This window comes from Lissotriton helveticus, chromosome 11 (assembly GCF_964261635.1).
Source record: "Lissotriton helveticus chromosome 11, aLisHel1.1, whole genome shotgun sequence".
Lineage (NCBI taxonomy): Eukaryota > Metazoa > Chordata > Amphibia > Caudata > Salamandridae > Lissotriton > Lissotriton helveticus.
Genome location: NC_136072.1, coordinates 1127045511 through 1127068367, shown reverse-complemented (window position 1 = coordinate 1127068367; position 22857 = coordinate 1127045511). Strand labels below are relative to the sequence as shown.

The 22857-nt window shown below is 48.5% G+C and overlaps 1 protein-coding gene across 3 annotated transcripts in view; it reads left to right on the top strand.

The window, feature by feature from the left end:
- Nucleotides 1–22857, top strand: part of SLC25A1 (solute carrier family 25 member 1) — a 163658-nt gene that overhangs the window by 42284 nt on the left and 98517 nt on the right. Inside the window, exons 1-2 of one of the 3 annotated variants that reach the window (XM_078667858.1) lie at nt 6215–6314; nt 6404–6539. The exons of 1 other annotated variant lie outside the window; for it this stretch is intronic. The gene's annotated coding sequence lies outside the window, so the exon portion shown is untranslated. Of the gene's footprint in view, nt 1–6214; nt 6315–6403; nt 6540–22857 lie in introns of those variants that run through there. One more of the 3 variants, XM_078667859.1, reaches the window with a different exon arrangement.

Sequence of the window (22857 nt, the reverse complement as noted above, 5' to 3'; positions counted from 1 at the left end):
GCCTCGGACTGGACTGGACTGCTTCGACGCCGGACGGACGAACTTCGGACTTCAGTTACGGGTGGGCCTCCGGATACCTCGGACCTTGGACTCTCGGCTTGGGCTCTGGTCGGGACTCGCCGCGTTCCTCCACCGCCTCGTCTGGATGCTGGACCGCCACCTCCGTCTCCTCCGTGGGCCTGAGGGATACTTGAAGCAGAAATATCTGCACGTGCACGGTATGGTTCCGTCACGGCTGCAGAGGGTCAGGGGGCCGGCGTGGCTTCACCGGCGCGTGGGGAAAGGGCAAGTCCCTATTCGGGCGCCATTATGTGGTATATAAATAAATAATACCGGATCTAGGTTTGACTGGACATAGCAATAACAGATAGCTCAATAAATAAGAGTCAAGATTCGAGGTAGTAGGAGTTTGCAGGTTTAATACAGCATAAAGGACAGGAACAGGACAACCTGTACAAGAATAGGATGGCAGCGCTGCCTGGGACAGGATTGGACTGGCGTAAGGGAATGGGATAACATTTAATAACAGTGCACAAGCATATATACTAAAACAGTTGCATTACAATACATACGATAGGCGGAGCAGTGGGTGTGGTCAATAGCAGTCGCGAAAGATAAGGGTGAAAGTAGGTGTAACAGGAGGCGTATACATGGACATGTGATGTAAACGTAACAGAATATGTCATAAATGGGGCGGAAACATGGAGGGGGCTACCTAAGGAGCCGGGACCTCTAACCTAATGGTGCGCGCAAACTGACAATGAAGTGTTACTAGGAGAAGCTGGGGGCTATGAACTCTGCGCTAGGAGTAGAGACTGAAGTCTGGAGAGTCAGGGCGACATGTACCTAAACCCTATCTAGTATCTAATGTTTAGAGAACATGTTGATATAAACTAAGAGTCAGGAGGGGAGAGGCTAACAGACTCTAAGACTGGAGCATGCATTATTCTACATGTAGTGCGTGTTGAGGAATATTAAATGACCATTAATACAGTATTTCTCTTACATGGAGACGTAAAGGCTAGACAATGACGGAAACTATTGATGCGATTCAGTAGCTTAGGAATGCAGAGAAGGAGGGCTGGACTGATAACTAGAATCATAACATACTTTTGGCAGACTCGTAGGCAGAGCCAGGCCGAGCCGGGCACTGTGAGGCAGGAAGTAAGTGAAGGGTCAGGAACACAGGTGGGGGCTGTATCGCTCCTCAGCGAGGGCTCAGGAGACAGGAGCTGAATCTGGTGTCCAGGCCCTTTTGAGGCCTAGAAACGGGGACTTTTCAATGAAATAACGTGCACACTGAGAAACGTGGCAACGTAACCTTACATAGGCCTAATACTCGTAGCTTTCACGAGAACTGGAAACTGGCATACTAGAGATGGACACAACTGTAATTGCGTCTTTAATCAAACATGGGGGATACATATGCATATTAATCATGCACACATAACATAGGATGGGGAACACGTAGGGACACAGAACATGGCAGAATTTACTTTTCCACAGCACGTCAACACAACCTCAACATCATCTCCTATGCCGACGACACCCAGCTAATCCTTTCCCTCACCAAAGACCCCAACACCGCCAAAACCAATCTTCACGCAGGTATGAAAGAAGTAGCCGAATGGATGAAACAGAGCCGCCTAAAACTCAACTCAGACAAAACGGAGGTGCTCATCCTAGGATCCTCCCCCTCAGCTTGGGACGACTCTTGGTGGCCTTCCGCTTTGGGATCAGCACCCACACCCACTGACCATGCACGTAACCTTGGCTTCATTCTAGACTCCTCTCTCTCAATGTCCAGACAAGTCAACGCCGTATCGTCCTCCTGCTTCAACGTCCTCCGCATTCTCAAAAAGATCTTCCGCTGGATCCCCCTCGAGACAAGAAAGACTGTCACCCATGCACTGGTCACGAGTCGACTGGACTATGGCAACACACTTTACGCCGGAATTACAACAAAACTGCAGAAAAAGCTCCAGCGCATCCAAAACGCTTCAGCGAGACTCATATTAGACATCCCGCTCCAAGAGCACATCACCGTACACCTAAAAAACCTCCACTGGCTTCCCGTCAACAAAAGAATTACTTTCCGCCTTCTCACCCACGCACACAAGGCCCTTTATAATCTAGGACCCGAATGCCTCAATCCCACCCGCCAACTAAGATCATCCAATCAAGCCCTCGCCGCAGTCCCGCGCATCCGAAAAACCACCATGGGTGGCAGATCCTTCTCCTTCCTGGCTGCCAAGACCTGGAACTCACTCCCCACCCACCTCCGCCTTACTCAGAACCACACCTCCTTTAGAAAAGAACTTAAAACCTGGCTCTTCGACAAATTATGAACCCCTTCCCCAAGCGCCTTGAGACCCTCTGGGTGAGTAGTGCGCTATATAAATGCCCGAACTTGAACTTGAACTGTGTCTGGTTCTTCATCTAGAGTGCTATTCACTAGGCCGCATAAGGAGTGCTGTGTCTGGTTCTTTATCTAGAGTGCTATTTACGCGGCCGCACAAGGAGTGCTGTGTCTGGTTCTTTATCTAGAGTGCTATTCACGAGGCCTCACCAGGAGTGCTGTGTCTGGTTCTTTATCAAGAGTGCTATTCATGAGTCCTCACCAGGAGTGCTGTGTGTGGTCCTTCATCTAGAGCCCTGTTCACGAGGCCTCACCAGGTGTGCTGTGTCTAGTTCTTCATCTAGAGCGCTGTTCACGAGGCCTCACCAGGAGTGCTATGCCTCGTTCTTCATCTAGAGCGCTGTTCACGAGGCCTCACCAGGAGTGCTGTGTCTGGTTCTTCATCTAGAGTTCTATTCACAAGGCCGCACAAGGAGTGCTGTGTCTGGTTCTTCATCTAGAGCGCTGTTTACGAGGCCTCACCAGGAGTGCTATGCCTCGTTCTTCATCAAGAGCCCTTTTCACGAGGCCTCACCAGGAGTGCTATGCCTCGTTCTTCATCTAGAGTGCTGTTCACGAGGCCGCACCAGGAGTGCTGTGTCTGGTTCTGGAAGCTTCATCCAGAGCGCAGTTCACAAGGCCTCACCAGGAGTGCTGTGTCTGGTTCTGGAAGCTTCATCTAGAGCGCAGTTCACAAGGCCTCACCAGGAGTGCTGTGTCTGGTTCTGGAAGCTTCATCTAGAGCGCTGTTCACAAGGCCTCACCAGGAGTGCTGTGTCTGGTTCTTCATCTAGAGCGCTGTTCACGAGGCCTCACCAGGAGTGCTGTGTCTGGTTCTGAAAGCTTCATCTAGAGCGCTGTTCATGAGGCCTCACTAGGAGTGCTGTGTCTGGTTCTGGAACTAAAAAAACACTTTTGGGGCTCACCCTCAGAGAGAACCACCATGACTGATTATCAAGTAGATGTTTCCAACAATCCTATCAGTATTCAAGAGGCCTTAGCCTCACACCTTTTGTTATCCATCACGGACTTTGATGATCCACCGAATTCATTCAATGACCTACTAGCAGATATGGAAATTAAGACTAACAGTACCATTGACAGTGGTCTAAAAAACAAATCTAAATGGACTCCTACATTACCCAGTGGCAACACTATTGATACATTCTATAAATTGGTACTAGAAGACATAAATAAACATGAGACCAAAGCAACAAATAACAGATATCTAAAAAAAGACAATCTGACCAGGGATGAAAGAATAGCATTGAAGACACTATGTGAGAATCAGGATATAGTTATCCGCGAAGCGGATAAAGGAGGGAATGTAGTGGTCATGAACAGAACGGACTACAATACAGAAATCCTTTCCCAACTCTCTGACAATACATGCTATGAAGCAATATCTATGAATCCCATGGGTCCTTTGACAATACTGATCAATAATCATCTAAGAGACTGGAAAGATGCTGGTCTGATAAATGATGGGGAATATCTGTACCTAAAAGTTACACGCCCATCATACCCGTGGTTATACACTCTTCCCAAAATCCACAAACCGGCCGCCTTGCCCCCAGGAAGACCAATTGTTTCGGGGATTGGGGGCCCCACAGAGAGGCTCTCACTATATGTGGACAAATTCCTGAATCCATTGGTAAGGAACTTGCCTTCATACATACAGGATACAAAACATATCCTTAGTATCCTGGAAGACATCACTTGGCAACCTGGATTATTAATGGCAACCCTAGACGTGGTATCCTTATATACCTCCATTGATCCAGATCTAGGATTAACAGCGGTTACTAAGGCATTGAACACCAGACCGATCACACTGTTAGAGCATACTAAAATGCTAGTGACAATGATGGACATTATTCTAAACCAAAACTTTTTTCTATTTGACAAAAAATGGTACAAACAGACGAGGGGAGTAGCCATGGGCTCAAGGTTCTCCCCTTCGTTTGCAAACATCTACATGGGTGCCTTAGAAGCGGATATGATCTGGAGCATCAAAGGTACCAAATGGATTGATAGTATAGTGTACTGGGGTCGCTATATAGACGATTGTCTTTTAATTTGGTCAGGATCAGAAGCAACACTAGTGGATTTCTGTGCATATTTGAACAATAATGAGATGAACCTGAGATTTACCACACATTTTAGCAGAACCAATGTGACTTTTCTGGATATAGAACTGTATGTAAAGAATGAAACTCTTCACAGTAAACTGTACCGCAAAACGACAGCCTGCAATGCAGTTCTCCACAGTAACAGTTCCCATCCTATCCACCAAATTAACGGCATCCCATATGGAGAATTCGTGAGAGCCAGACGAAATTGCAGTGAGGAAGAAGAATTTCAAACCTGCATTATGAAAATGCAGTCCAGGTTTATCAAAAGGGGTTACAAACCTCAGATCATTGCAAAAGCGGACAAAAGAATTAAAAACATAAGCAGAGATTCAACTTTAATTCCCAAAGTTCCTAAACTTGGACAACAGCAACCCGTAAGACTCATCGCAGATTTTAACGAACTAAGTCCTGTGGTACGCAAAAGTTTCAACAAACACTGGGGGATCCTAAGTGCAGACAGAACCTTAACAAACATCATAGGAACTCATCCACAAATAACTTTCCGCAGGGGGCGAAATTTGAAAAACAGACTAAGTCCAACGGTGCCAAGAGACATAAGAACATGTGATTGGTTGACCCAGAAATCTAAAGGTTTTTTCAAATGTGGCATGTGCTCTATGTGCAGATGGGCAAACCATGGAATAAAGTTCTTCACTGACCACAGATCGAAACGACACTACATCAATACGAACATCAACTGTGATACAAAATTCACAGTATACATCATTGAATGTGCCTGTAAGAGTAGATACGTGGGAAGTTCCATCAGACCATTGAGAGAACGCATAAGGGAACATGCAAGAGCATATGCAATGGAGGATCCTAGATACCCGATGGCGATACATATGGCGTCATGTCCATCACAAGGCGATATCAAATTGTTCACCTTCTATGGCATAGAGGTTGTGCAGGCAACAGTGAGAGGAGGAAACAGAGAACTACGCCTTAGAAGAGAGGAAGCACTTTGGATAATGCGTCTAGATACGACACGAACAGGCCAGAACACTGATGATGAGCTACACTTCTTTTTGGGTCCTGATAGTTGAAGACTCATCAATCCAATGAAACTGCACTATAAGTCAAGTCATCAGTAAAATGCACCTCATGGGTAACAGTGCAAAGACTAAAAAAATTATATCTTTACTATGATGATTTTTGCTTCAAATGTGATATTTTATCAAGTTTATGACTAAAGGTTTCTCCACCACGATGGGTTTGTAGATTTTGGATGTAAATATGATATTAATATTGCAAACAACACGTTAACAATACAAACAATGGCCAATTCTCTGCTACAATTTAGCCCGGTTCCCTATGAATTGGGAAAGATGCGAATTTAAAAAGTTCTGCATCCCCTTACTTCCCCCCCCTTTTTTAGGGATTAATTTACTCAATTTCTGTTGATAAAATAATTTGTGCGTTAATCCTCGCACTAGATCAATTTTATGTACCTCAACGGATGTTATGATATAATTTTCCATTAACGTAACTGTGGTGTTTTTAACAGAAAGATGCTCGTATTTTACACCACAAAGAGAAAATATTGCGCAGCTGTGAAAATGAGGAGTTATATTCGTATATGACCCAATTTTCCCTATAACCACTTAATACATCGCGTTCACCGGATGTCAAGTAACTTTTCCCTTTCTAATGACTGGATGGCGCGAGCGCTCTAGTTCTTTTTCATGGAATATTACAAAAGGGGCGGGTTGAAATGAGGTCGGTGTTCCCGCATCCGGTAACTGATTGATCTCGTGGCGAGTACTTATGGCCTGACACGGGTAGGATTCCTTGCCTTTTTTCTGATATAATCCGTAATATGCATTATAACCTACGTTCGACCCTAACGAAACCTTCCCTTTATTTCTAGCCTATGCTCCCCAGAATTTTGTAGATAGAACAAAATTCTTGAACATTTGGTTTCGGCAACGCGACTTTGTGCCTGCCATTCTTATAGTAACTAACCACCCGATAAGGACCGGGTTGGAATTATCACCGGCTCACCGGTGAGTGTTTAAGTCCCAAACTTAACGATGGTCATAATGATTGCCTTTAAACGTATAGCAACGAACTAGAAAATCTAATCTCAGTATTCCCCTCTCTTCTGTTTTACTACCTACAGACCACGCCATTTGATTATTTAAATCAGGTAACCTCAACCACTTCCGTGAATTTTCCTCTACCACAATGGATTTTAACTGCGCATTTTACCATTGGCTCTAGACACTCGTTTTCCCAGCTGTGCATGTCGTATGTTAACACCAAACGTTAGGTCCTCAAACAATAGAATGACTCCGATTCTTGATGAAACTAGGTTGTTGGGACCTGTAGTGACTCGGCATAATACTAGAGATATGTAGTGACTCGGCATACTAATAGTGTTGAATGGTTTGTTTCTAAGCTCCAAAATATCGGGCGAGATGAAATATTTGCATATGATATCACTTCGTGTAACTCTGTGGTTTCAAGATCGGTGACCGTTTTCTATGACAGTGAGAATACCGTAAATTTGAGTTTGGTTTAATTTTAATATAAAAAATTACTTTGGGTTTTTTCAGTTCTCAAAAGCACATGGGCGTAATTAAAAATAATGAAAGAAGGACATGTTTCATAATCGAATTAATGGTCAGGGTTAAACTGTACTTTGTGATATTCTCGAGAAATGAATTTATTTACTCCGGTATATTTTTTGAGTGAGAACGCTTATTAAACCATCATATTAACCAATGGATGAACTCAATGTTCTATATAACCTATAAATGCTTACAAGTAGAAAAATGCCATATTGTTTAATCTAGATACCATTTACCTATGACCAAGCTATTTTCTGACACATGAGTATGTATTTAAACAGTGGTAGTCACACAACAATATGATTTATGTTCACTATGCACGTGCACATTCATATATTAACTAACGTATATCTATAAGTTTGTGGCTTCTTTCTTGAATGCGCCGACTGTCACAACACATTGATCTAGCCTCGACACTAGGAGCATTTTTGTTTTCCGGTCAGCAAACTATGAAATTTGGCTAAGAATCTCACCATACAAAAAATGTTTCCGTTTCCCATCCCTTCTGTGTTGGTTTCCACTCACGGGTGACCTTTTCTTATCACAAATATATGCGATTACATTTACATCTTTATATCGTATTTATACAATTACTCTCTTCTAGCCCTGAAGAGTCACAGCCACATGTTGTGACGAAACACGTGTCGGCTTAAGTGATATTCGCAGTGATTCCCAGAAAGGGAAACTACTAATGAATAAAAACTTGAAAAAACAAACAATGTGTCCGATCTATCCCTACCACCATCAGTGAAAGACAAACTGATATATTATTACTATTGTGTGCTCTGGAACATATTGCCTAATTTAAAACAAGCATTTACAATGCAATAGGTCTCGCAATTACGCAAGTTTGAGCTATTGCCATTGTAAATGACAATGCCTTTTATTTATGTTTTTGTTTGTAAAACATACATAAATAGCATTGTCATTTACCATGCTAAGAGCTCAAACTTGCGTAAGTGCGAGACCTATTGCATTGTAAATGCTTGTGCTTACAGGTCCCAGACACGTTTTCACCCTGTCTTAGCTTGAAAGACATCTTCTCCCTGTGTCCCAAGATGTAATGCTCCTCTATCCACAAGTTTCTGCTGTCGTGACGTTGCAGAACTGCATCACGATTGCAGCTGCCACAGTTTGTCGCTACCAGGGGTAGGTTGACCAGGCGTACCGGATTTGCCAGGATGGTCGCTGTTTTTCACCAGCTGTCCGGACAGATTTCGAGAAGTTTAGCTCATGTCCCGGTTTTTGGAGAGGCTCGACTAAAAACTGGGGTGAGGTTTTCTTTATGTTTTACAAAGCGGGGATAGTTAGCCGTTGGTCCAAGAAAGCGAATTAATTCACATGCAAGCTACTGGGTTTGAAAATAGCATCTTATATATGTTCTTACTGCCTGCTTTGTAATTCTCTGCTGAGGAGCGCTGTCATTCTGTGCGCTCGCTTAACGTAACATTATAGTCCTTCTTCTAATTTTTTTTAATGTCCCGTTTTTTTGCTTTAAAATTCTGGTCACCCTAGCCAGGGCAGAAGCGAGCTCAATGCGCCACTGCTGCTGAAAGCTACGCTTGCAAAACTTCGCTAGAGCCCCCCGTCTGCCTCCTCCTCTCTCTCTCGCACTCTGTCAGAAACCAGCCGCATGCATGCACACCTCCAGTGACCTGCTAGAGCAAACATGGCAGCTTATGGAGTGATAAATAAAACAAGTACACAATAAGTTCCGACCCATGACACATTCTGAACCAATCTTCTTTCCTGTGGATCCTCCGGACCCCAGCAACGGATATATCTATCTGCCCCAGTGTAACGCGCAAACACACAACCCCTTTTGTCAACAGCAGGGAGCACTCACCCTGCAGTGCACTCAGCTGGCGGCGGTGCGGAGGCTGCTGTCCACCATGGTGGGCCGGTGTTACAGCACCTGTTATCTCCAGGCAGCGGGGGCGCGGTGCCCTGTCAGTAAAAGTAGGTGTGTGCCTCGCTCCGGGCCCCCTCTCCCGCGCGCGAAGCCCCAGCTCTCAGTCCTTCTGCGGCTTCCTCCCAGACTCTCCTTCTGGCAGCCGCAGTCAACTGCAAGAAACTGAGCTTGGCGGCGTCTGGTCAGCCCACCCCCGATTGGCTGGGCCCGCTGCGACATCGGAGCGCGCCGGCCCCCGTACCCACGCCCCATTTGTTGTGATATGCGCGCGCCGCCGCGGAAAAGGAACTGAGGGAGCCCGGGGTGAGCTGACAGCACTGGGCGAATGCAGCGGCCATCTGAAAGTGGTGCATTTTATGGGAAACAATCGGTGATCTCGGACTAGAAACCCCACAACATCATAACTGGGGCAAGAAGTATTCTTTAGCTGCAATTGCACCTCGATAATATGGTTAAACGATGCAGTAGAAATAAATTCCGAAAACCCCATCAAATTATTTTTCTACAGGTTTCACTACAGGACAGCAGAATGTAACGACACAATACGGACAACTCAAGTTCAAAGTCGTACATGCGTTCATAAACGCCCTTCACACACAGTGCTTAGTTTGTTTTTTTTAGAGGCCCGCTGCTGAATGCCCGGGTTGCGAATACCAAGTTTGCTCAGTTTTGATTACGCCTCATAACTCTTTCTTGTACTACCCTACACTTCATATCTCTTGACCTGGCTTTCGCAGCTTATTTATTTTGCTATCTTTCTCAGTCTTCATTATTTTACTTTCTCTGAGTCGAACCACCAATATGAAAAAATAAGCCTTGTAGGATTTGTATGACAGGAAAGTTCCTATTATCCCTAATTTCATTGTTTTAATAGAGTAGCAGCCATGATGTGTAAAAAAAAAAAAAAAAAAAAAACGGAAGTCAGGCACTTTTGCCTGAGACGGGGGCGGGGCCTGCAATCCAGCAGGAAGTCCCGCCCGCCGCCACAGCCGCCGCCGCCGAGGAAGAAGTGGAGCGATGAGACACTGAACACGCCGAAAGAGCCCGGTAAGTGGTGGGAATGGGGGTCACGCGCGTGTGTATGTGTCTGGAGTGCGTGTGTGTGACTGTGGGGAAGGGGGGTGTGTGTGAGCGAGTGTCTGCCGTGTGCCTGCGTGTGCATGCGCTCGCCTGTGTGTGCGCATGCAGAGGGGTGGGGGGGGGGGTGGGGGCTGCCTATATGTGAAGCGCTCTGATACCTGATTCGGTTCGGGGCTGGGAAATAAAAAAAAAATAAAAAAAAAAAAAAAAAAAATGCTGAGTTACTCTGCGCATGCGCGGGTGAGACGCGCGCTCCCGCGGTGAAATCCGCGAAGGAAACGCTCGTGTCAGATTGGTGTCCACTCTCCCAATAACGGGCAACATTAGGTCTGAAGCAGACTCTCTCAATGCTCACGCATTGAGAGTATGTCTGCTCGACCTAAAAAGGGGGTCTCTGATCTCCTTTTCAACAACAGAGGTTAAGGTTTGTCCTCTGACCAAGAAGCACCTACCAGAACTTACTTACCTATTAACCAACACCATACCGTAACTAGTTGTGCGCCAAATTTCTGAACACTAAAAAAACCGTTTCGTAGCCTCACCAGGAGTGCTGTGCCTGCTTCTTCATCTAGAGCGCTGTTCACGAGGTCTCACCAGGAGTGCTGTGTCTGGTTCTTCATGTAGAGCGCTGTTCACAAGGCCTCACCAGGGGTGCTCTGCCTTGTTCCGGTAGCTTCATCTCAATCACAGTTTCTCTGTTCATGAGGCCTCACCCGGAGTGCAGTGTTGTACTGGACACCTCATACAAGGCTTGTGTCCAGTCATGAGGGCCTCACCTGGAGTGTCTTGTCCAGCTCAGGAGACATGGCCTATAGTTTGTGTCCAGTTCAGGGGTCTCCCCTGAGTTCTGTGTCTGGTTCTGGTAGCCTTACCTATGGAACCTTCATCAGCAGTATTTTTCCAGCTCTTGAGGACTCACCTTGAGCACTGCCACAGGTTCTAGAGGCCTCACTGTAGTATTGTGCCCACTTTGGAAGTACTCACTGTCTGGTTCTGGAGGCCGCTTCTGGCTGGGGTGCTGCTTGGAGTTCTGGATACCTCTGGGGGGGGGGGGGGGGCGGCGGCGTCCTGCATTGGTCTGGAAGCTTTACTGGTTCATTTGTGGTAAATTCTGTATGAAGGGGTATTTTACTACCTGAGCGCACACAGGGGAGAGCAGATATCATTGTAAGTGTAAGGGGGGGGGCTGACCTGGCTGGCGAGGAACTGAGCCGAAGAGCGTGTGGGGGTCCATACTATAATAAGTGGGGAGAGAGAAGGGTGGGTCATGGGTGTCAATCCTCCAAAATGCCATGGGTAGCGGAAGTGACATCACACACCCTTTGACCTTTACTTTGGCTCACACACACATGCTTAAGGATACACCCACATTCACGCACTGGCTGTGGGATAAACACACTCACCCGCCAGCATGCATACAGCATACCTTTAAAAGCATGTTTCACTTACCTTAGCTGTCCAATAGAGTCCAATTCCAGCCGAATATACTCCGTTTTCAATTACACAAATAGTGAATAATATTATTCACTATTTGTGTAATTAAAAAAATGACAGAAAACCAGGAGAATGGAGTGCCAACCGTCGCCCACTAGGACGAGCTGCTCCTGTGTTCTAGGCACTGATTTTACCATCTCTGAGGCAAGCGGTCACAAGGGGCAAACCAGGGGTCACAGCTGCGACCCCTGAATGAGGTCCATGGGGCGGACTAGAGCTCGGCTGGGGAGGAATAGAGCCCAAGGGCGCGCGGTGGTCCATACTATTATAAGTGGAGGGAGAGGGGAGTCTGACCGGAGCCTGGTAGGGGGGTAACAGAGCCGTAAGTGGAAGGTGGGCTGCCCTAGGGTGGCACGGCAGGAGCAGGGCAGAAGAGGACGATGGCCCATATCTAGGCACGGCTATTGGAAGGCAGGCCCACCACAGCCCGTGCCAGTGATTCTGCCCTCCTCCCCTCCCCTCCCCCCCACCCAGTGAGTGACGTGCTCAAGAACACTGTGTGCGTCAGCGTCCAAGCACAGGCTGTTTCCAAGCCAGGCGTTAATGGGACGCGCCTCTGGCCGATGCATCATCTTTAGTGCTTCACCGGCAGGGAGGAAATGCAGGGCGATCACTCACCTCAGACAACCGTGGGCTGACAGAATATCTTCGATGCAAGGCCTGATAGGCTGATAAATTATCATCCACGAAGGACAACCGTGGCTGACCAATCATCAGCGACATTAAAGATTGATAGGCTAATTAATTATCACCCACGTAGGGCAAGCTTGGGCTGACGCCTCATTGTATACGTAAGGCACATAGGCTGATGAAGTGACCAATCATCGTCAACATAAAAACATCAATAGGTGGATGAATTATCGTCCATGTTGGACAACCGTCAGCTGACCAATCATCGTTGACAAAAAAGATTGATAGGCTAATGAATTATCGTCAACATAGGACAATCGTGGGCTGACGCCTCATCGTAGACGTAAGACACATAGGCCGATGAATTGACCAATCATCGTCAACATAAAAACATTGAGAAGTGGATGAATTATCGTCCACGTAGGACATCTCTGGGATGATGAATTCCCATCCATGAAAGACACCTGCAGGGACATGAATTCTCTTCAATGAAAGACACCTGCAGGGACCTGAATTCCCATCGATCAAAGACATTTGCAGGGACACAAATTATCATCGATTAAATACATCCGCAGGGACATGAATTATCATCCTAAGACATTGATAGCCTGATGAATTAGCGTTCGCTTAGGACATCCGTGCAGTGATGGATTTTTGCCAATATAAAACACGATGGCATAGGAATTAGCATCGAATTAGCAAATTCATAGACTGATCAATTATGGTCCGTGCACAACATCCATGGGCTGATGAATTATCATTGATGTAAGGCATTCGCAGGTGGATGAATTATCTTTGATGTAACACAATTAATTATCATTGAAATTAGAAATAGAGTTGACTTGGGACAACTATAGGCTGATTAACTATTGTCATCTCAGGTTAACCATTGACTGATCGATTGTTGTTGACGTAGGACTACCTTGGGCTGACGAATTATTGTTTCTGTAGGAATTATTGTCGATGTAGGACATCCAAAGGCTAATGAACTGTAGATGACATAGGACAGCCAGAGAATCATAAATTACCATTGATGTACTACAGCCAAAACCTGCTACCTGACTCATAGACCAGATGAATTATGGCTGACGTAAGACATCCGTAGACAAGTATGAAGTCCATGGATTGATGAATTAATGTTGACGTCTAACAACCATAGACGAGTATGACATCTGTAGAACAACAAATTGTTGCCGATGGAAGAGATCCATAGATGTGTATAACATTCACAGCCTGATGAATTATTGTTGCTTTGGGACATCTGTAGATCGATGAAATATTGTCGTTTTGGGACATCCGTAGATCGATGAACTATTGTTTCTGGAAGACAACCAGATTATTGTTGATGTTTCACATCCATTGACACGCACAACATGCATGCTGAATTGCTGCCGCTTTTGTCTGAACTGGGGTGGTGGAGTGAGCTAAAGAATGATGATGGATTAAACCCAGATCAGTTGACTGGGGGTGAGTCTTTGATTTGCTCAAACACTCCGTCCATCATCCCCTTTGTATGCCCAGACGTAGGTCCCTTGCTCACTTTGCCACTGGATTCAAGATAGCCTGGCTGACGAGTGTTATGAACCCGAAACCGGTCCCAGGATGCTTGTTTCCGGTCCAGGGAAGACATGGCTTGGTAGTTCGGGCTGGACTGTTCCCATGAGGCACAGGGTCAGACTGATTTGCATATGGCCATGTCTGAACTGGGGTGGTGGAGTGGGCTAAAGAATGATGATGGATTAAACCCAGATCAGTTGCCTGGGGGTGGGTCTTTGATTTGCTCAAATGCTCCGTCCATCATCCCCTTTGGTATCGAATTGCTGCTGTGTGGCATCCATAGACACTTAAGTGTTACTGATGAGGAGCGTCCCTGGGCTGCTGATTGTCATTGATGGACCACATGATGCATAGGCCGATGAATTATAGTTGATATTCGACCGGCATTGTCTTCTCAGTTATCGTTGATGTAGCACGTCTTATTATCAATGCATGACATTGATTGATTGATGAATTCTCATTGGAGAAGGAAACCAACAGGCTGATGAAGTCTTTTCTACATGGTACATATATAGGCTGACGAATGAGTCGCTGAGTCTGGTTCAGCTTCGGATATCGAAAGTGAACAGAAAATAAGACCAAATTAACCCTAGTCTCCCACGATGTAAATATCCAGTATTTGTAAATCGCGAACAATTACCTGAGGGTGTCAAGGCGCTGGGAGCAGTCGGAAGATTAAGTGAGCTATTGCCCAGAGTCACATGGTGCTGGGCTGATCTGCCGTCAGTACCGGGGATCGAACCATGAGTCCCCAGGTTCTGGAGTCAGCTGCCCTGGCCGCTGCGCCACACCTCTTCCCTTCACGCGATTGCAGAGGAGCTCAGATCTGGGAGAGATTCACTCACCTGAGGCTGGAAGGATTATCTCCACAACCGCCCACACATGTCCCAAGTCCCTCACATCACCATGGACCGCCACCGTCTCCATCTAAACACACGGGCGAAGGCGTCCTAGAGAGCTGGGTTCCAGCCCACAACTCTGTGCAGAATAAAACTCTTCCTCTGACATCAGAGGTCAGGGCCAGTGTCTAGGCTCTGGCTGTCGCCCACCTTGAGGGTGGCAGTGCCCTTCCTCGCAGGAGTCGCTGCTTCTAAACTGACCTCACAGCCAGGTCACCCGCTTCACTGGCCATCGTCCGGGCCAGATGCATCACTTCTAAGGCAGCATCTACCACTGGGACCAGGGTAAACTACTGGTCTCTGTCAGCCGTCACAACACCGCCAGCAGACTCAGAACCAGAAATGCAAGAAAGGTGAGCTCAGAGGGCAGAGATCAACACCCCCCCTCACCCCCCATAACAGGTGCGTCCTGCGATAGATCACCTCTGAAACTGAGAAACGAACAAAGACCTTGCAAGAAGCAGGAATCACCTCCCACTTCTGGGGCATGCAGGCTACTCACAAACACAGTATTTTTTTTAATTTTTTTATGTGACTTATATAGCGCCTGAATCACCCAGTAAGGGGCATCTCTGCGCTGAGACTGCTTGTGGCCATACCGAGGAGGATTAGAACAATTCATTTTTCAGAAGTTTTCTGAAGGCTAAGAAATGTGTGCACTGGCGCATCTGTATGGGGAGTTAATTCCAGTACCGGGGGACTATATGGGAGAAGGCTTTGCCTCCCGTGCGTGCCAATTTGACACGGGGAATACAGAGAAGTGCTTGATGGCTTGACCTAAGGGGCCTGGCCGGTGTATATCTGACCAACTTTTGGGCTAGAGAGCTGGGGCCCATGTTGTGTAATGATTTGCACACCATGCAACAGATTTTGAACTAGATTCCCTGCCCTGCTTTTGTTTGCATTCCTCAATTGTCCTCAACTAGAGGCAGAACAATGGTTTCTGGAGCACCAGGCAAAATAATATTTTGCTGTTTGTATGTTTCTATCTCCCGAACAAAATGGCCATTGTGATGCGATTGTTTTCACCATGGCGCCTTTTGTGGTGGCACACTAAAGCAGCTGCCTGCAATGGGCCTCATTGTCGTGTATATTGTAGCCTATTGGCGAGGGCTATATCGGTCGTTAAAGCCCTGTCGCCTCTGTAGCGCACAGTGTGCCGTGTGTATGTCATCGCAGCGCTTAGTAGTCCAGTAGTGAGTTTCCAGATGGTTCTGTATTGTCCATCGCGTTGTGTTCGCTTGTGAGTGTGTGTTACCAGTAGTGCGAGTGTGTGTGTGTTCCTGTGGGTGCGAGGAGTGTGTGTTACCAGTAGTGTGAGTGTGCATGTGTTCCTGTGGGTGCGAGGAGTGTGTGTTACCAGTAGTGTGAGTGCGCGTGTGTCCTGTTGGTGCGAGGAGTGTGTGTTACCAGTAGTGTGAGTGCGTGTGTGTTCCTGTGGGCACGGGGAGTGTGTGTTACCAGTAGTGCGAGTGCGTGTGTTCGTGTGGGCACGGGGAGTGTGTGTTACCAGTAGTGTGAGTGCGTTTGTGTTCTTGTGGGTACCGGGAGTGTGTGTTACCAGTAGTGCGAGTGTGTGTGTGTTCCTGTGGGTACTTGGAGTGTGTGTTACCAGTAGTGCGAGTGTGTGTGTGTTCCTGTGGGTACGGGGAGTGTGTGTTACCAGTAGTGTGAGTGTGTGTGTGTTCCTGTGGGTACGGGGAGTGTGTGTTACCAGTAGTGTGAGTGTGTGTTCCTGTGGGTACGGGGAGTGTGTGTTACCAGTAGTGTGAGTGTGTGTGTTCCTGTGGGTGCGGGGAGTGTGTGTCACCAGTAGTGTGAGTGTGTGTTCCCGTGGGTGCGGTGAGTGTGTGTTACCAGTAGTGTGAGTGTGTGTTCCCGTGGGTGCGGTGAGTGTGTGTTACCGGTAGTGTGAGTGTTTGTGTTCCTGTAGGTACGGGGAGTGTGTGTTACCAGTAGTGTGAGTGTGTGTTCCTGTGGGCACGGTGAGTGTGTGTTACCAGTAGTGTGAGTGTGTGTTCCTGTGGGTACGGGGAGTGTGTGTTACCAGTAGTGTGAGTGTGTGTGTTCCTGTGGGTACGGGGAGTGTGTGTTACCAGTAGTGTGAGTGTGTGTTCCCGTGGGTGCGGTGAGTGTGTGTTACCAGTAGTGTGAGTGTGTGTTCCTGTGGGTACGGGGAGTGTGTGTTACCAGTAGTGTGAGTGTGTGTGTTCCTGTGGGTACGGGGAGTGTGTGTTACCAGTAGTGTGAGTGTGTGTGTTCCTGTGGGTGCGGGGAGTGTGTGTTACCAGTAGTGTGAGTGTGTGTTCCGGTGGGCGCGGTGAGTGTGTGTTACCAGTAGTGTGAGTGTGTGTTCCGGTGGGCGCGGTGAGTGTGTGTTACCAGTAGTGTGAGTGTGTGTTCCCATGGGTGCGGTGAGTGTGTGTTACCAGTAGTGCGAGTGTGTGTTCCCGTGGGTGCGGTGAGTGTGTGTTACCAGTAGTGCGAGTGTGTGTTCCCGTGGGAGCGGTGAGTGTTACCAGTAGTGCGAGTGTGTGTTCCCGTGGGTGCGGTGAGTGTGTGTTACCAGTAGTGTGAGTGTGTGTGTGTTCCCGTGGGTGCGGTGAGTGTGTGTTACCAGTAGTGCGAGTGTGTGTTCCCGTGGGTGCGGTGAGTGTGTGTTACCAGTAGTGCGAGTGTGTGTTCCCGTGGGTGCGGTGAGTGTGTGTTACCAGTAGTGCGAGTGTGTGTTCCCGTGGGTGCGGTGAGTGTGTGTTACCAGTAGTGCGAGTGTGTGTTCCCGTGGGTGCGGTGAGTGTGTGTTACCAGTAGTGCGAGTGTGTGTTCCCGTGGGTGCGGTGAGTGTGTGTTACCAGTAGTGCGAGTGTGTGTTCCCGTGGGTGCGGTGAGTGTGTGTTACCAGTAGTGCGAGTGTGTGTTCCCGTGGGTGCGGTGAGTGTGTGTTACCAGTAGTGCGAGTGTGTGTTCCCGTGGGTGCGGTGAGTGTGTGTTACCAGTAGTGCGAGTGTGTGTTCCCGTGGGTGCGGTGAGTGTTACCAGTAGTGCGAGTGTGTGTTCCCGTGGGTGCGGTGAGTGTGTGTTACCAGTAGTGCGAGTGTGTGTTCCCGTGGGTGCGGTGAGTGTGTGTTACCAGTAGTGCGAGTGTGTGTTCCCGTGGGTGCGGTGAGTGTGTGTTACCAGTAGTGCGAGTGTGTGTTCCCGTGGGTGCGGTGAGTGTGTGTTACCAGTAGTGCGAGTGTGTGTTCCAGTGGGTGCGGTGAGTGTTACCAGTAGTGCGAGTGTGTGTTCCCGGGGGTGCGGTGAGTGTGTGTTACCAGTAGTGCGTGTGTGTTCCCGTGGGTGCGGTGAGTGTGTGTTACCAGTAGTGCGAGTGTGTGTTCCTGTGGGTGCGGTGAGTGTGTGTTACCAGTAGTGCGAGTGTGTGTTCCAGTGGGTGCGGTGAGTGTTACCAGTAGTGCGAGTGTGTGTTCCCGGGGGTGCGGTGAGTGTGTGTTACCAGTAGTGCGAGTGTGTGTTCCCGTGGGTGCGGTGAGTGTGTGTTACCAGTAGTGCGAGTGTGTGTTCCCGTGGGTGCGGTGAGTGTGTGTTACCAGTAGTGCGAGTGTGTGTTCCCGTGGGTGCGGTGAGTGTGTGTTACCAGTAGTGCGAGTGTGTGTTCCCGTGGGTGCGGTGAGTGTTACCAGTAGTGCGAGTGTGTGTTCCCGTGGGTGCGGTGAGTGTGTGTTACCAGTAGTGTGAGTGTGTGTTCCCGTGGGTGCGGTGAGTGTGTGTTACCAGTAGTGCGAGTGTGTGTTCCCGTGGGTGCGGTGAGTGTGTGACCACCAGTAGTGCGAGTGTGTGTTCCCGTGGGTGCGGTGAGTGTGTGTTACCAGTAGTGCGAGTGTGTGTTCCCGTGGGTGCGGTGAGTGTGTGTTACCAGTAGTGCGAGTGTGTGTTCCCGTGGGTGCGGTGAGTGTGTGTTACCAGTAGTGCGAGTGTGTGTTCCCGTGGGTGCGGTGAGTGTGTGTTACCAGTAGTGCGAGTGTGTGTTCCCGTGGGTGCGGTGAGTGTGTGTTACCAGTAGTGCGAGTGTGTGTTCCCGTGGGTGCGGTGAGTGTTACCAGTAGTGCGAGTGTGTGTTCCCGTGGGTGCGGTGAGTGTGTGTTACCAGTAGTGCGAGTGTGTGTTCCCGTGGGTGCGGTGAGTGTGTGTTACCAGTAGTGCGAGTGTGTGTTCCCGTGGGTGCGGTGAGTGTGTATTACCAGTAGTGCGAGTGTGTGTTCCCGTGGGTGCGGTGAGTGTGTGTTACCAGTAGTGCGAGTGTGTGTTCCAGTGGGTGCGGTGAGTGTTACCAGTAGTGCGAGTGTGTGTTCCCGGGGGTGCGGTGAGTGTGTGTTACCAGTAGTGCGAGTGTGTGTTCCTGTGGGTGCGGTGAGTGTGTGTTACCAGTATTGCGAGTGTGTGTTCCAGTGGGTGCGGTGAGTGTTACCAGTAGTGCGAGAGTGTGTTCCCGGGGGTGCGGTGAGTGTGTGTTACCAGTAGGGCTAGTGTGTGTTCCCGTGGGTGCGGTGAGTGTGTGTTACCAGTAGTGCGAGTGTGTGTTCCCGTGGGTGCGGTGAGTGTGTGTTACCAGTATTGCGAGTGTGTGTTCCTGTGGGTGCGGTGAGTGTGTGTTACCAGTAGTGCGAGTGTGTGTTCCAGTGGGTGCGGTGAGTGTTACCAGTAGTGCGAGTGTGTGTTCCCGTGGGTGCGGTGAGTGTGTGTTACCAGTATTGCGAGTGTGTGTTCCTGTGGGTGCGGTGAGTGTGTGTTACCAGTATTGCGAGTGTGTGTTCCTGTGGGTGCGGTGAGTGTGTGTTACCAGTAGTGCGAGTGTGTGTTCCAGTGGGTGCGGTGAGTGTGTGTTACCAGTAGTGCGAGTGTGTGTTCCCGGGGGTGCGGTGAGTGTGTGTTACCAGTAGTGCGAGTGTGTGTTCCCGTGGGTGCGGTGAGTGTGTGTTACCAGTAGTGCGAGTGTGTGTTCCCGTGGGTGCGGTGAGTGTGGCAGCTTCGGTGAGACGGGGCGCGTCACCGTGTGTGATAATCACTTTAGTTAATTAGGGAAGGTTCAAAGTCGGCCACAAATGTAATCAAAGCAAAGGAGATATTATTTATGGCAGCCTCTCGGTCGGGGGCAGGGTGGATTCGATTATCGTCCATCAGGCCGTAAAATGGCCCTACGCCAAGTTGGACCGGACACGTCTCAAGCACAGACCGCCGCCTGGGGGGAGCTGGGTGTGAGGCGGCGAGGTGCACAGAGGATCCGTGCACAGTGTCACTCTGCGGAGCAGGATCAGTGCAAAGGGAACACGTGCAAACTGTCAGTGATTGTGACTCGCAGTCGCACGGGTTCGCGGAGAGGCAATGAAGTGCTTAGACTCGAAGATGTGCTCAAAGCACTAGAAATGGACGGCACGGGGTTCCTCTCGTGCTGTGTAGGGGGGGGGGCGCTGGGGTTTGGGTTTCCATTCTGTATCTATGGAAAACCGCGTTCCTACACACGATGCCGTGTTTCTTTTTCCTGGCTGGAACAGGGTGATAAAAGGGTGCCGCTGGAAGCTATTGGATGTCTTCTAGGCACCCCTCCCTTCTTCGTCCGGATCTGGTATTCGGAAGGAGGCTTTTTCGACTGGCTAATAAAACAGCTCAGCGACTGAAGCGCCTGCTGCAACATAAGGGATCTGTATGTCGCTTACGGTTCATAGGCCCAGCGCTGGGCAGCACCGGGCCAGCCTTTCATCCTTCTGAGGTGCCTAAACTGAGCTCCATTGTGCTGGGTCTCAGTAACACCTGGTATTTACTTACAGAGAAAACAGCACCTCTGCAATAGGAAGCGCTATGCATAAGAACATAGCTCGCGGCGCCTTTAAGCAGTGCTGTGTTTTATTGTCCTGGAAGACAGGAGCAGTGGCATTAGCGTAGCTCTTGTTGCAAATACACAATGTTGTGTACACATTACAGTCCATGGCGCGCTTCCGCTGTGCACACAGTGTCGGATTGTTGCACGCCTCTCGGATACGCCTTGTCGGTTTGCTGCACGCCTCTCGGATACGCATTGTCGGTTTGTAGCACGCCTCTCAGATGTGCAGGCGTCCAAGGGAGTGATTCTCTGAATCTGCCCCTTTGCGAGCGGTATTTTTGCATTTGGGATGCATCATCCCAAATGCAAAAATCGCAATTTTAGAAATCGCTAAATTGCGATTAATTTCATTTAAGGAATCTCAAATTGGGAATCTCAAATTGAGATTCCTTAAATGCAATGCATGAACGTTTTTAAAATAGCGAAATCGCTAATAGGGCTCACAAATTACCATGAAGTACAACTTCATGGTAATTTGCAAAAACTTTGAAAAATGCACTAAAGTGTATTTTTCAAAGTTTCATGTTGCGCACACACATGCCCTAAGGGCATGTGTGTGCGCAACATATGTGCACATATCAATTTCAGGGGTGCAACAGGGTGTCCTTTGGACACCCCTGCACCCGTGAAATCTCAATCTCAATTTGTGAATCGCTAATTGCGATTCGCAAATTGAGATTGTCTTCCCATTCATTCCTTTGGGCCTCTAGGCCCATAGGAATGAATGGGGAGGTATTCCTTAATTGCGACTCGCAATTTGCGACTCGCAATTAAGGAATTTTAAGAAATCGCTATTTTTTAAGTGATTTCTTGATGCATTCCATTTTGCAATTCCTTAATAGCGAATCGGTATTTTTCGCTATTAAGGAATCGCAAATTGGGTTGTTGATGCATCTGGGGGAATATCCTGTGATTCTTGAGGGGATCATGAAACACTGGAATGGCAATTTAAGGGTTACTTGCTATGTTTTTCAGGGAAATATAATGTAATGTAAATTTATTTCAAGGAGACTGTCGGTCAAACTCTGTCAGGAGATTTTAACCTACTTTCTTTTTTTGCTTGTATGTTTCTCCCCCGCCCCCTTCTCTCTCTGCTATGCATGAGCACACCTTCCTGCCCCTCAGCCACCAGTTATGACAGCTCAGTGGAGCTGCTGAGGCCTCATGCTGACTTTTGTCTGTTTTTCATTCTCCTCCATAGACAGCTTTGAGCTCTGTTTGTTGCAGACCTATTAGCATATCTGCCAATTTACACAATAACTTCACCGTGTGAGGAGGAGGTGGGGCCTTGGAGGGGGCGGGCCGGTGATGAGTGCTATCTAAGAGCATACCTGCCAATTTATAATGAAATGTCCCTGTGTGAAGAGGAAGGCTGAGCGTCGTGGGGAGACCTACTGAGAGGCTCTCTGCCCTCCACTAACTCGCCTGTCACAAAAAAAAACCATCCAGCAACTCCTCTCCACTGCCTCCCCTCACGAAAAAAAAATCAAATCTTCACTGAGGTGGTCGCCGATGTCCTAGGGGGGTTTTCACATCCTTTAACCCGTTCCATGCTGCCGTCGGCCATTCGCTGGTGCTGCCGTCGGCCAATGGCCGACGCGGCCGTGCCCGTTTTTTAAAACGGCCGCACTGCCGCAAAAAAGCAGAAGCAGCCAACGGGTTAATGGACATTGGCTGCTTACAGCATCCGAAACAAGCGGGAAATCAACTCTGTGTAGTGGTTTCCTGCTCGTTTTTCCTGCCACCGCGTGATTTCGGCTTCTCAGTGGGTGACCGTGTGAAGGGAGCCGAAACCGTGTGACACGATGGCACCGTGTGATTTGGCAGGTCTGTAAGAGGCACTCTGCCCCTCACCAAGTCCCTCCCCAAAAAAACAAAACAAAGGATCATAAAACCTGTCGCTAATGTCCTGGGAGGTTTTTACACTTTTCAATTGACATCCACGGCTTACAGCCTCAGAAAACGATCTGAAAATCCCCTGTTTCAGGGCCAGCTGGGAACTACAACCGGCCCTGGCAAAGTGCTCGGCTGGCCCCCCCTCCCCACTCGGGGGTTGGAGGTGCCACCGAGCTCTTTGCCAGGGCCGGTTTTCGGACGATTTTGGTACACGGCCGATTTTGCAGCTATGCTGCAAATTCGGCCCTGTAACAAAAATGGCCCCCTGGGGCTATGCTGCAAAAAAAGTGCCCTGTAACAAAATCGGCCCCCCAGGGGCCCAAAACCGGCCCCCACCCGTGCGGCGCACCGGGGGATTGCCCGGTGACCGCTATGGCCAGTCTGGGCCTGCCCTGTTACAGTGGT